The sequence below is a fragment of the Chlamydotis macqueenii genome, chromosome 2, assembly GCF_036417535.1.
Source record: "Chlamydotis macqueenii isolate bChlMac1 chromosome 2, bChlMac1.mat, whole genome shotgun sequence".
Classification (NCBI taxonomy): domain Eukaryota; kingdom Metazoa; phylum Chordata; class Aves; order Otidiformes; family Otididae; genus Chlamydotis; species Chlamydotis macqueenii.
Window position 1 is genome coordinate 92,062,953 of NC_141557.1, and position 12,091 is coordinate 92,075,043.

Genomic DNA, 12,091 nt, shown 5'->3' on the forward strand with positions numbered 1-12,091 from the left:
TATTGCCATTGGCTTCTAACTCATTTTTCTGTATGATAGTTTATGGTAAAGAGCAGAGGTAATTGTTAGGGTGTGGGGTTTGGGATTTTGGTTTTGTGGGTTGGAGGGGGGTGTTAAACACACATTTAGGCAAGGTTCTCCAGTAGTCTACAGAGCTTGTGAATTTGTAATTTCATGCATAAAACTATGGCCAGATCATATTTTTGTTACTCTCTCATGTAAACCATTATGTCTACTACATTTAAACACCAGAGGGTCACAGTTAAGAACTGAGCAAAACAAGTTTACAATGACAGATTTCATGCTTAACTTCTGCACTAGACAACAAATAGTAGGGAGGACTCCCAGTTGAACAGAGAAAAGAGGTGAAGATCATAATGATCATAATCTTTATGATCATAATCTAATGAAGATCATAATCTTTATTATGAAGATCATAATAAATAGTTTTATTTCTGGAATCCTGCCACAAACTCTGATTTCTCTCTGATTTTGAGTCAACATGATAGTTCTGCAGCCCTTTCAGACTCTCTACTTCATCTACATTTATCTTTTTTGACCTGTCAGTAAGCCTCAAGAGTACAACTTCCATTTTTGATAAGCACAAACATTACAGAACCACAAAATAGTTGAGATTGGAAGGGACCTCTGGAGGTAATCTGGTCCAACACCCTGTTCAAGCAGGGCTACCTATAGCCAGCTGCCCAGGACAGCTTCTGAATATCTCCAAGGATGGACACCCTCTGGGCTCGGCCACTCAGCCAGTTTTCAACCCACCTTACTCTCTGCTTATCCAGCCCATACATCAACAGCTCATCTATGGGGATCTTATGGGAGACAGTGTCAAAGGCCCTAGTGAAGTCCAGGTACACAATATCCACTGTTGTCCCCTCATCTACCAGGTCACTCATTTCATTGAAGAAGATTACTGAGTTGGTCAAGTATGACTTTCCCTTGGTGAAGCCATGCTGACTATTCCTGATTATTTTCTTGTCCTTAATGTGCCTGGAAATGGTATCCAGGAATACCTGCTCCATCAGCTGAATGTTTCCAGGGATGGGGCACCTACCACCCCTCTGGGCAAGGTGTTCCAGTGTTCCACCACCCTCATTGTAATTTTTTTTTCTTATATCTAAGTCTGAATCTACCTTCTTCTATTTTAAAACCATTATCCCTTGTCCTATCACAACAGGCCTTGTGTTTCATCTTGCAGGACATGGCTGCCTCTCCTGGTATCAGGTACTCCCTGCAGCCTGGGACTTGGAGGGCTGCATTTACCATCTGAATCTCAGTCCAGGTCAAAGACCCTATATGAGCAGGGACAGCTGCTCCAACATCTACTGGGGAAACTCCTCTGTGGTGTGTTATCACCACATCCAAGACTGTTACTGTGGCACTATTTCAACTGAGTTCCCTTTACTTTGGTCCTCTCTTCATAAACTATTGCTTCTGTTGGCTATCTTGTTACACTGACATCCCCTCCTCAGAACATAGAGCTCTTATTGGCCACATCTTGCAAATTTTGCTCCATCAGTCTTCCAGACTTAATATAGACAAAAGTCTTGGCCTCATTGGATTGAATAGGACCCTTGTAATAGATTCCATCTGGATTAGAGTTTCAACATCCATTTAAGTGTATGATAAGAGTAAGGGGAGCTGTCCAGTATTTTTCAAGGGCTTGGTCTCATTTGCTAAAATAAACTGCCCTAAAGTGATACTGCTATGGAAGAAACACACTAAGTAATCACAAGCACAGAATCCCAGAGGGAAAACAAACAAACAGGTTTTTGATAACATTTGTGGATTTGCCAATAAATATTCCAAAGAAATTACAGTTTAAAAAAGTGAGGATCTCCAGTTCTGTGAGTTCATAGGCAACTTCATAGGCAGAACTTTTCCTTTGGAAGTTTCCATATATACTCTTTCCTGTGCTTTCAAAAACATGACATCTAAGTGTACAAAGGTTTTTTACTAGATTTTCCTCCCTTATGGCATCACACTAAAAATGTAACAACCTTAGCAAGCCACTGGAAAAGGAGGCAAGGGAAGTAAGTAGATTTGAGATGGAGACACAGAAAATCATAATGAAAAAGTACTTTCAGAGGTGAACTTAAGATTAAATCTTACAGAGGGCTAAGTCAAGTACCCTTGAGGGGGCAGGGGAGAAGTATTTCCTTTTCCTCTGAAGTTTATAAAAAAGTTTGAGGCTCCTGGTCTTTCCAGCTGTCAACCTAGAGACTGGTGTTCTGCAGTTACTGAGGCTATTTTTCTCAAAATTAATTTTGTTTTTTAAAGTATATGCACAGACATGATAGCTTCCCTATTGGTGGAAAAGAAAAGCCTCTTTCATTTTCTTAACATTTTCAGCAGCACTCTACATTTTTTTCTTTAGTGGCAGAGCATCAGTATATGCTTTTAACTTTTATTTCTTGCCCATATGTTTCCCTAGGGTTTCTGCAAGAAAATAGTCATTTTACCTCTGCAGTAACCTTTCAAGATGCAATCACACAGAAGCCAACATGAAACATCTGGACAAAGCAATCAGAGAACAAAGAACAGACTTTTTTTCCATAGTTAAAAAAAAAAAAAAAAAAAAAAGAAAAGTAGCATAACAATCATCATTTTAGTCTTAAAAAAATAGATTATTAACTGTAACCTTTCTTTTTGTAAAACATTAGCCTTGCCTGTCTTCCATTCAAAATAAAAAAAAAAAGAAGCTTCCTATATAAGCTAGACAGGCAAGAGAAAAATGTTATCGTCTGTCTAATATACATCATAAAAAGTACTTTTTTTAAGGTTTAGTGACAGACAGTAAAAACACTTTCATGGCACTATGTCTGCAAAATATATGCTAAATGATAGTGAGAAGGAAAAGGAAGGAAAGGGAAAAGCTTCAAAAGACAGTTACTAGATACTAAGGAATTCTGCTAGAAAGTTATACAAGTCTGCATATTTAGGAAGACAGCACCTCCACTCATTGTCTAAGTCCATAGTTTGTAAAAAGTGTCTATAGAAGGTGCTGACTTTATGCATGTATTTAAGTATAATTATTTTATGCACATATGTAGTTGTTCTGGCCTAGCTTTGGCATCTCTTCCATAAGATTTTATGTAGCAGAGATGCTGCTCTCTGTGTTTCTACTTATTTCATGATGAAGATCTGGAACCACGCATTATCTGTGTCTAATTAAATTGATTTACATCAAGTGCCAAGCAATTTAGGAGTATAATTTTCAAAAGCATCGAAATCCCTTAGAAGGCTTCTTTTTCTTTTTTTTTTTTTTTTTTTAAAAAGGGTTAGGACTCATTGACTGACTAAGGCACTTTAGATAATATCTGCTTTTAATGATAAAAGCTTCTTTTGTGAGTTTTTCTAAACAAAGCAGACTCTCCCACTCATAGACTTCCAATCCTCCCTGTTTCCCCATATTTCTGGTACAGTTCTACTTTTAATATCTTTCAAGTTGAGTAGGAACAAAGCTTAAAATAGGTTTTCAAAAGATGTGAAATTGAGAACAAATGCTCTGCAAACAAGCCATTATTCATTTTTCAGATGTAGTCACTGTTGCTGCTTGCACTCCATTTTTCATGGCAGCATTCTTAAATATAAACAGGTAGAGATTTCCAATGAATCCGTTGTGTGTAGACAAGAAGAAACATATACAATTGTATTGGTCAGAATTGTGGTGTTAGTAAAGCTACAGTTTCACATTATTTCATTTAGGATAAGATCCTTTGGAAGACATGAAGGACAAGGATATTTCCAAGTCACAGCACGAAGTCTGACTTGCTATTAGAAGCTAATTTGTACTATAGGAGAGGTGCTTCTTATAATGACATTTATACATGAAAACCTGTCTTTCAAGTTTCCTCAATTGCCCTGAAACCAAGTAGTGTTTTATTTTGTTTTTTTTTCTGTCACAGAGCATTTTGCGGATGCTTGAATAACACAGACTTAGGAAAAAGTCTATGTTTGTTGTTATATGACAAGAAGTATTTCAGTCCTGTGCCTACAAAACTCAGAAGTGAGAAGAGACAATAAATTATTTCCCCCCGGTACCTCAGAGTGCTCAAGAAGTTTGTCCATCCACAGCAGGAAATACAAAGTATGACGTGGTTATGTACTGTGGAATTCATCAGCTACAAAACATGTATGAATTGTGACAGTGACAGTCCAGAAATACACTCTCACCACTCTGCAAGACCATTTTATAGAAGTTGGTTTGGACTATTCATGCTCTACGCTTACATATGTTAAAACATTAAACTCCCTAAAAATGCAAAAAAATAAAGCGGTATTTTTTCCTCATTGAGCTATAGTTCATATTGTGCTTTTCGATACACCAAAGATAAAATAAAGAACTATGGTAAATATATAATTACAACCATGCAGTTACAACAATGCTAAAACTGTCATTGGAGGTGGAAGAAGGTACTATAGGCAGAACTTTGGAATTTAGTTAGCAGAAGAATTTTTCCTTTGCAGCTAATCATAGTCAATTGAAAAGCTTGATACATGAAGTTGTCCACATCTACCCACAAAATCAGACTTGTTGTTCAATTCAGACATTTTTTTATTAACATGTAATATTTAAGTAGCTCTTCAGAGAAAATCTAATTGGAAAGCTTCTCAAGAAGTAGCCTGGAATTTTGATTACTGTGTCAAGGAATGGAAATCAACACAAACTTTGGAACATTAATCCTTGAGGCAGAACCTCCTCCTCCTGTATGATCAGGCAAGACAGAAAGACAATGGAAGGTGCGACTTATTAAAACCAAATCCCCCCAAATCTGTATCAAGATGGTTTCCTGCCCAATTTTTAAGTTGTTTGGCTATTACTCAGAAAGTTTTGTTTCACTAAACCAAAAGCTATAGAAAACCAGACTTACTTTTCTTGACAAGGTATCATTTCTGCTGTCATTCTAATTTTCATATTATTTCAGTCCAAGAATCACACCAGCAGACTGGAGCCTAAGAAAAGAAAGATAATCTGCACCTATTCTGCTGCTTCAGCTCAAATAATTTAAAAAGACACAGTTACTATAGAACTGGAGAAGAAATGGGAGAAAATAAGGCTGAGAGAAACAGCAAAAGTGAAGAACTCAGTATTATAATTCAGTGGCACTTTATTCTGAACAAAAATTATGGCTCACAAGATTAGGATGAAATACAAAAAGAGTCCTAGATTTGTTTCACTTTTAAACCCAAAGTTAAATTTCCATGCTTTTAAAAACTGAATTTTAAATAGAAAAGCAGAAGCAGATACTCTCCTCTCCCATTAAGGCTGAGCACTACATGTTACTTAAATAATAAACACATTTTACTCATAATTCATGTTCACGCTTCTGCACTCCCAACATAGCTGTGGGAATTCACAGAAGCAAATGGAAAAAGGAGTTTAATTTCCTTCCTCAGCATTCAATATTTTAACATTTACCTTTAAATTAAAATCTGTTTATAACAAATACTTTGTCACCACTGTCATTTTATGCTAACTACTAATAAATTACATGATTATACACAGATTCTAAGGATGCAGAAATGAAATTTATCACTGTTTCATTCTAAACACCTGACTTATTCATTGCATCTCCAGAGTATCATTTGGTAACAATAACTGATCCCAGCTTTATCTGTTTCTTCCACTATTTCCCTCTATTAGATATAAATACTTAACACAACAAAACTAGGAAAACCCCTCTCAGAATTGCAATTAAATTTGAGGTGGGATTACAGGAACTGAAGCAAAACAGGAGAAAACATACAAGTGTAAAAAAAGTTGTTGGAAAGTTACCTCACAAGAGAGTAGAGCCAAACTTTCTTAATAAAACTAAGCCATTATGAGTCATGAAATACAGAATGGATACAATTTCATCCATACAACAACAGAAAAAATAAATTAAACTACACTAGAGCTTTGAAAAATACAGAAATATTTTTAAAAACCTAGAAACAGCCGCTTTTGTAACAAGAAGGTAGGAAAACTTCCTAGTAGTTTGACACAATCATTGTTTGAGTGGCAAGTAAATAACCTCACAAGTTTTTGTTGAACTACATTGTCCTGGTTCTGGCTAGGATAGAGTTAATTTTCACCTCAGCTGGGAGAGGAACAGTAGCTGGTGGTACCTGTGACTTTGGGACTCAGCTGGGATAGTTTACTAATTAGCCAACAGCTGGGATAATTTACCCAAATTGGCCCAAGGGCTACTCATCATCATGCTCAGTACATAAAGTGGGGACTGTGGAGAAGGGAGGTTCCTGCTACTTGAGAGGGAGCTGGGCATCAGGATCCACTGTGAGCTATTGTGCTATAAACTACATGCTTCAGTATTTTCTGTTATTGGGTTTTGTTTGTTTTCCATCTCTGTTGTATTTTCCTCTGTTGTTCTCTTAAGCTGTTTTTATCTCAACCTATGAGTTTTGCCTTCCCAATTCTCCTTCTTGTCCCAGTGCAAGGGGTAGTGAGGGGGGAGTGAGTGATTGTGTGATATTTTATCTGCTGAGTGGGGCTAAACCATGACAGTTATTTTGGCACCCAACATAAGGCACAAAGGGTTGAGGTAACTACAGATCTGACCAGAGTAGCTTGAAACAAAATTTATTATACACACTTATTACATCAGTTATTAGTTGCTGGTCACAGTGTTGCTGTGGTTGCTCATGTTGTTATGTCATATACACTCTTATATTTACCATGTGTTCCCTGTGGTGCTGTTTATCACCTCGGGGAAAATGATGAGAATTATAATTTTGTTGTACTATGCAATGTCAACTTATGAAATGGCAACATCAACAGCCTTGAAGTTAAGTTGATATCTGTATGTAGATTACTTACCCTAGTCCTTCACCTCCAGAGTAGCTACAACAGTTTTTGAGAACACTGAATATCCTGGGGATACACAAGCCAGCATGCTGTTATTGCTATGTCTCTTGAATGTGTCCCAGGTCTTGTTTAGGGTTACAAAAGCACTTTTTATGAATATCACACTGAGATCTGCCCTGAGGCAGTATAGTCACGTGCGGCATGGCATGCGGCACCTTCTATGGTTTAGAATTTTAGCCCTGAACAACTGAAGTACCCTGATGAAGTGACAGAATATTTGAAGAAAAAAAAATGTTGTGGCTATTCTAAAGAGGCACAACTTACTGTACTGTTCTGGGTCCTGACCAGTATCTACCAAACACTGCTCAGTGTTGTGCAGCACCCTCAAGAGAATGAGAGGGGAAAAATGGCTGGCACTGTGGCTACCCAAGTCCCAGCAATGGGCACTGCAACTGAACCAAAGAACAAACCCATGCTAGTATTAGTTCCCTCTGTACACTAGAAGTAAACTTGGAAGTGAAAGTGAGCTTGGTCGGTAAATGATGAAGATGCTTCTCCTAAAAGAGAGCATGAGGAAGGAGTATACTGCCCTGCCAGCAAGAAGGCAGACTACTCTGAAGAAGGTCCATCACAAAAACAGAAGGAGAAAGAAGCAGAATTTCCTGCTTCAACCCAAGAAGGAACTTGGGAGGAGGGCTCCTGATGGCAACCACCCAATCTCTACCACTGCATGAGCTGCAAGATAAGCAAAAAGATTTCAGCTGTCATCTGGGTGAGCACATTGTCACCTGGCTGCTCCAGTGCCGGGATAACAGGGCCAGTAGCCTGGAATTAGAGGGTAGGCAAGCTAGGCAGTTGGGATCCATTGGAAAAGGCAGTTGGAAAAGGGACACAAGCCCTCAGCCTTTGGAGGTGACTCCTGTCAGGTGTGAAGAAAAGGCATCCTTTCAAGGAGGATGTAATCTGGCATCCGGGCAAGTGGGCTAGTGTGGAGAAAAATATCCAGTACCTTTGGGAATTAGCTGTGCTAGAGGTGATTTATGATGACCTGGACAACAAGTTTTCCAAAGATCCAGATGAAGTCAGGTGCAAACAACCAATGCAGCAGAAGTTTGTTTGAAGTGCACCATCATCATGTGCCAATTCAATGGAAATTATGACCTGGAAAGACAGAGAGGAACAAATGGTGGATGAACTGGCTGACCAACTCCAGCAATATGAAAAAGTCTGTCTTCCTCCTTGTAGGCCTGCATCTTGGCTGTGGAGAGACTGTCCTGGGAATTCCAGCAATTCAAGGAGGATATATCCTACTCCCTACCTGTACGGGCCAATATTTCAGCTATTAGGTGTAAACATTCCCCTACTTAAGAGAGGTGGAACACGTAATAATGTATCCTGTGGTTTACCTTGCGTGACCAAGAAGATGACATGAGGAAGTGGGATGGGAAACCTACCTTGGCCCTAGAGACATGGGTACATGAGTTGTGAGGAAAAACAATTGCAAATGGATGTTCTCCCTGGAAGATTGCTGCACCAGACCCCAATAGGCAGAGTGGAAGTGTTGGCCTTACTTCTGGTCCTCTCAAAGGGATTTCTGATGCATGTTTACGAGAAATGAACAATGAATACTGTGACCAGGACTAGAGGGGCCCTGCCTTCAGCCAGGTGGAAGACAGAGACAAGTGGAGACCAGTGAAGAGTGGTGTCCCTCAGGGGTCTGTGTTGGGCCTGGCCCTGTTCAACATCTTTGTCGGCAACGTGGACAGTGGGATAGAGTGCACCCTCAGCAAGTTTGCAGATGACACCAAGCTGTGTGGTGGTGTTGACATGCTAGAACGGAGGGATGCCATCCAGAGGGACCTTGACAGGCTGGAGAGGTGGGCCCGTGCCAACCTCATGAAGTTCAACCAGGCCAACTGCAAAGTCCTGCACCTGGGTCATGGCAAACCCAGGCATAAATACAGGCTGGGCGGGGAATGGATTGAGAGCAGCCCTGAGGAGAAGGACTTGGGAGTGCTGGTGGACAAGAAGTTTAACACAAGCAGGTCACCCACACAGAAGAAACGGATACAGCCCATCCTAGAAGTTTTGTTTTGTGTTTAGCACCATCACAACATTTTTAATCAGTGCAGGGGGTGGTGGATCCACAGGAGGAGAGACTTGGTCTGGGTGATCCTTACAGTTGTTTTGCAGGGCAAAGTAATTGCTTAAGCATAGAAAAATGGTGTGCAGGTACAGATAAAAGTGATGTAGATAAAGGTATTCCAGGTTTACAACTAACCAAGTGGAAAGAGCCTGCCTTCATGGTGAACCAGAGGAAAAATCTGCGGGAAGACCACACAAAGATGAAACTCCAAATAAGGAAAAGTAACTCCAGAAGTTACACAGTATGTTTCACCCACAGACAAAAAAGGATTGAAAACTTGATGTACGGAACAGTTTTTGCATAATTCTCTCACAGTCTATTACCCCAATTTCAGTTCATGCTAATTAGAGCAAGCTCCTTTTAAAGTATTTGTTATTTATGGATACAAGTATGAGTTAGGCCCACGTCCCAACTTCCTCTGAATACAGCATACCAAGTATGATGGAAACTATTAGAAAAAGCATTCAAGGAAAAAAAAAAAAGGAGCAGGAAAAAAGCCACTATATACTCTTTTTTCTACTCTTGTCATTATTATTCATGGTAAAGGCATTTGATTGCCCAGAAATGATAACTACATCAAGGAAACCTCATATCTAGGGCCCTAACTTGCACACTTATAGTAGAAATTTTAGAATTAGTCTGAGTGCATGCAAAGTTGTGTCCTGAATAAATGTGGGTTTAGATTTACTTCACGCACAAAAAAAAAAAGTAGTACTGGACTTTTATAGAGGGAAATAAGGCAGAAATAAGACTATAAAAGTTAGAGACTTCAGCTGAAATTAACATTAAATGTCATTGATTGCATTTTTCTTTGCAAAGCTTTCAAAATACAATGTGCTAACTCATTATCACAGAATAATACTTGATATTCACATTTTAATATGTGATTATACATTCATTCATGTAGAATTAACACCAAAAGCACCGTGTTATACATTCAGAGTTGGCAAAGTTCTGAATCTCCACATCTTTCCTCAGGTCATTAGTCTTTTACCATTGGTTCAAAAACTGCTATATAATCAGAAATATAGGAGCATATATATAGCTCTCTAGAAGGAATAAATCTTCATTATATACCTTGTATTAAAAAATATCTATCATTGGGGGGGAAAAAAGGAACTGTTAATAGAAGGACGTTACAACTAATGAACGTGTCCTTGGCCAACTTACACAGTGGTATTTCACATAATGAGGACCATGACAAAGTTTGTGTTCCAAAACATTTTATGTCATTCTAACCTTGCCACAGGCACCAAGGTTAGTGCTAATCACTCCAGTCAAAGCCATTAACTTTGAAAAGTGAAAACCTAAAAAAGGACATTAATGAACTCAACAAAATACCAGAAGTTAATACGTAGGCTTTTAAGCCAGATTCATTGCTCAGATGCTGCACATGTGCCTCATTGCAACAGCAGCCTCGCAGGATACTGCATTCTGTAGATGACAGAACTGATTCAACTCTAAAACATCTCATGTGAAACAAACTGGTCAAACAAAGGAAAATTTCAATTCCCCCACACCACCAACAATCTAGAGTGCTGTAGGACACCAAATGAATGAAGGCAAATGATCTAATCTGTTATGTACTGTTTAAGTATCTATTATCTAGATCAGCAGTCTCCAAATTTTTTGATCAGGTATGCCTATTGGTAAAAAAAAAATTGAGCATGCACCTGCAGTATATGTACATTTATTTATTTAAAAATTATATGCATGCACTACTGTACTAATACATTATGTAGATTTTAAAACACACACAAAAAGTATACATTAAAAAGGCTGAAAGATTAAATAAACAATATTTTTTATTTTACTTATTAACAGTAAAAAAAAAAAAAACAATCTTTTTTGCTCCTTCCAAAATTTTTTTAAACTTTTGTTTAGGGAGAGTTATGTGATGAAATATGCTCCATTATTTTTTTACAATCTTGGTTTAACTGTTTGTGATGCAGCAATTCAAATACCTGATTCAAAGTTCAGTTTATTTCTATTCTGATAATTTCAATTTTTTTTTTTGCCAAGTTCTGGTCAGATCTGTTTTTACCTCACAGTGTGGCTGTCAAAGAGCTTCTACTAGGAGTAGAAGTGTCAGCTCCTCCATTTTCTTGTTATTCATTTGTGCTCATATTATTAGTATTACATTGAATCCACGGTTTCTTTACAGAAATCCTTTAAAGGAACTTGTTTATTCTGTGAGGATTAGTTTAGATAAACTAGATAATATATTTAAATCCACTTAACTAGACACACGTAAACTGTTATACATCATAACATGCTTAAAGTGAATGAATGAGGGAAAGTGCCATTGTCAACCTCTCCACGTTTTGGAGCATCCACTCGGGTTACCTTGTGCACCACACTTTACATGCGGACATCTGACATATGGATCAAGTGAGGGCATCAATGTCAAGCTGTTTATTAAATATCAGTACAGCTTAATTTTGTTCTTATTTTTTTAATCTAAAAATAAACATAAATAGAAGATCCAATATTTTCTCCCACACCCCAATGGATCATCTTACACACACCCTGGAGTTCATACACCTCACTTTGAAGACCACTGCTCCATCTCTCTCAAAACAAGATGCCATATTGTATTCATTAATAGAGGAATGACAACACATTACCCAATATACCTACTTGATGTTTGATGAGGACATTAGCTGAACGTAGCTCTTCCAGAATACCTGCCATCAGCAAGCCTGGAAACACCTTACAAAGAAGTCAGCATTAGTCACTCCTATTTAAAACATGGAGAATTAAGATAAAATTAATTGCACTAGGTTATCATTTATGCTGCTGACAAGACCATAGACAACCAACATAGACTTCTGAGCTAGGCACTGGTTGAGACACACACTAGGCTGCTTTTCACCCTTCTCACCTCAGAGGTCAAGGATTAATCCTGGAGAAAGCAGCACTTCACAACCCCCAAAACACCTGAGAAGCTCCATATAGCTCTTTCCCGAAATGGTTCCAAAGTAACAAGTTGTCTAAGAACCTCGTCTAAAATATACCAGGAGCTCCTCTAGCCAAGCTAGGACAACACAAAGGTGACACACCCAATATTCAGCAGACTCTTCTGAAGCAATCAACACTAAGTTCAGTTAAAGGGAATCATC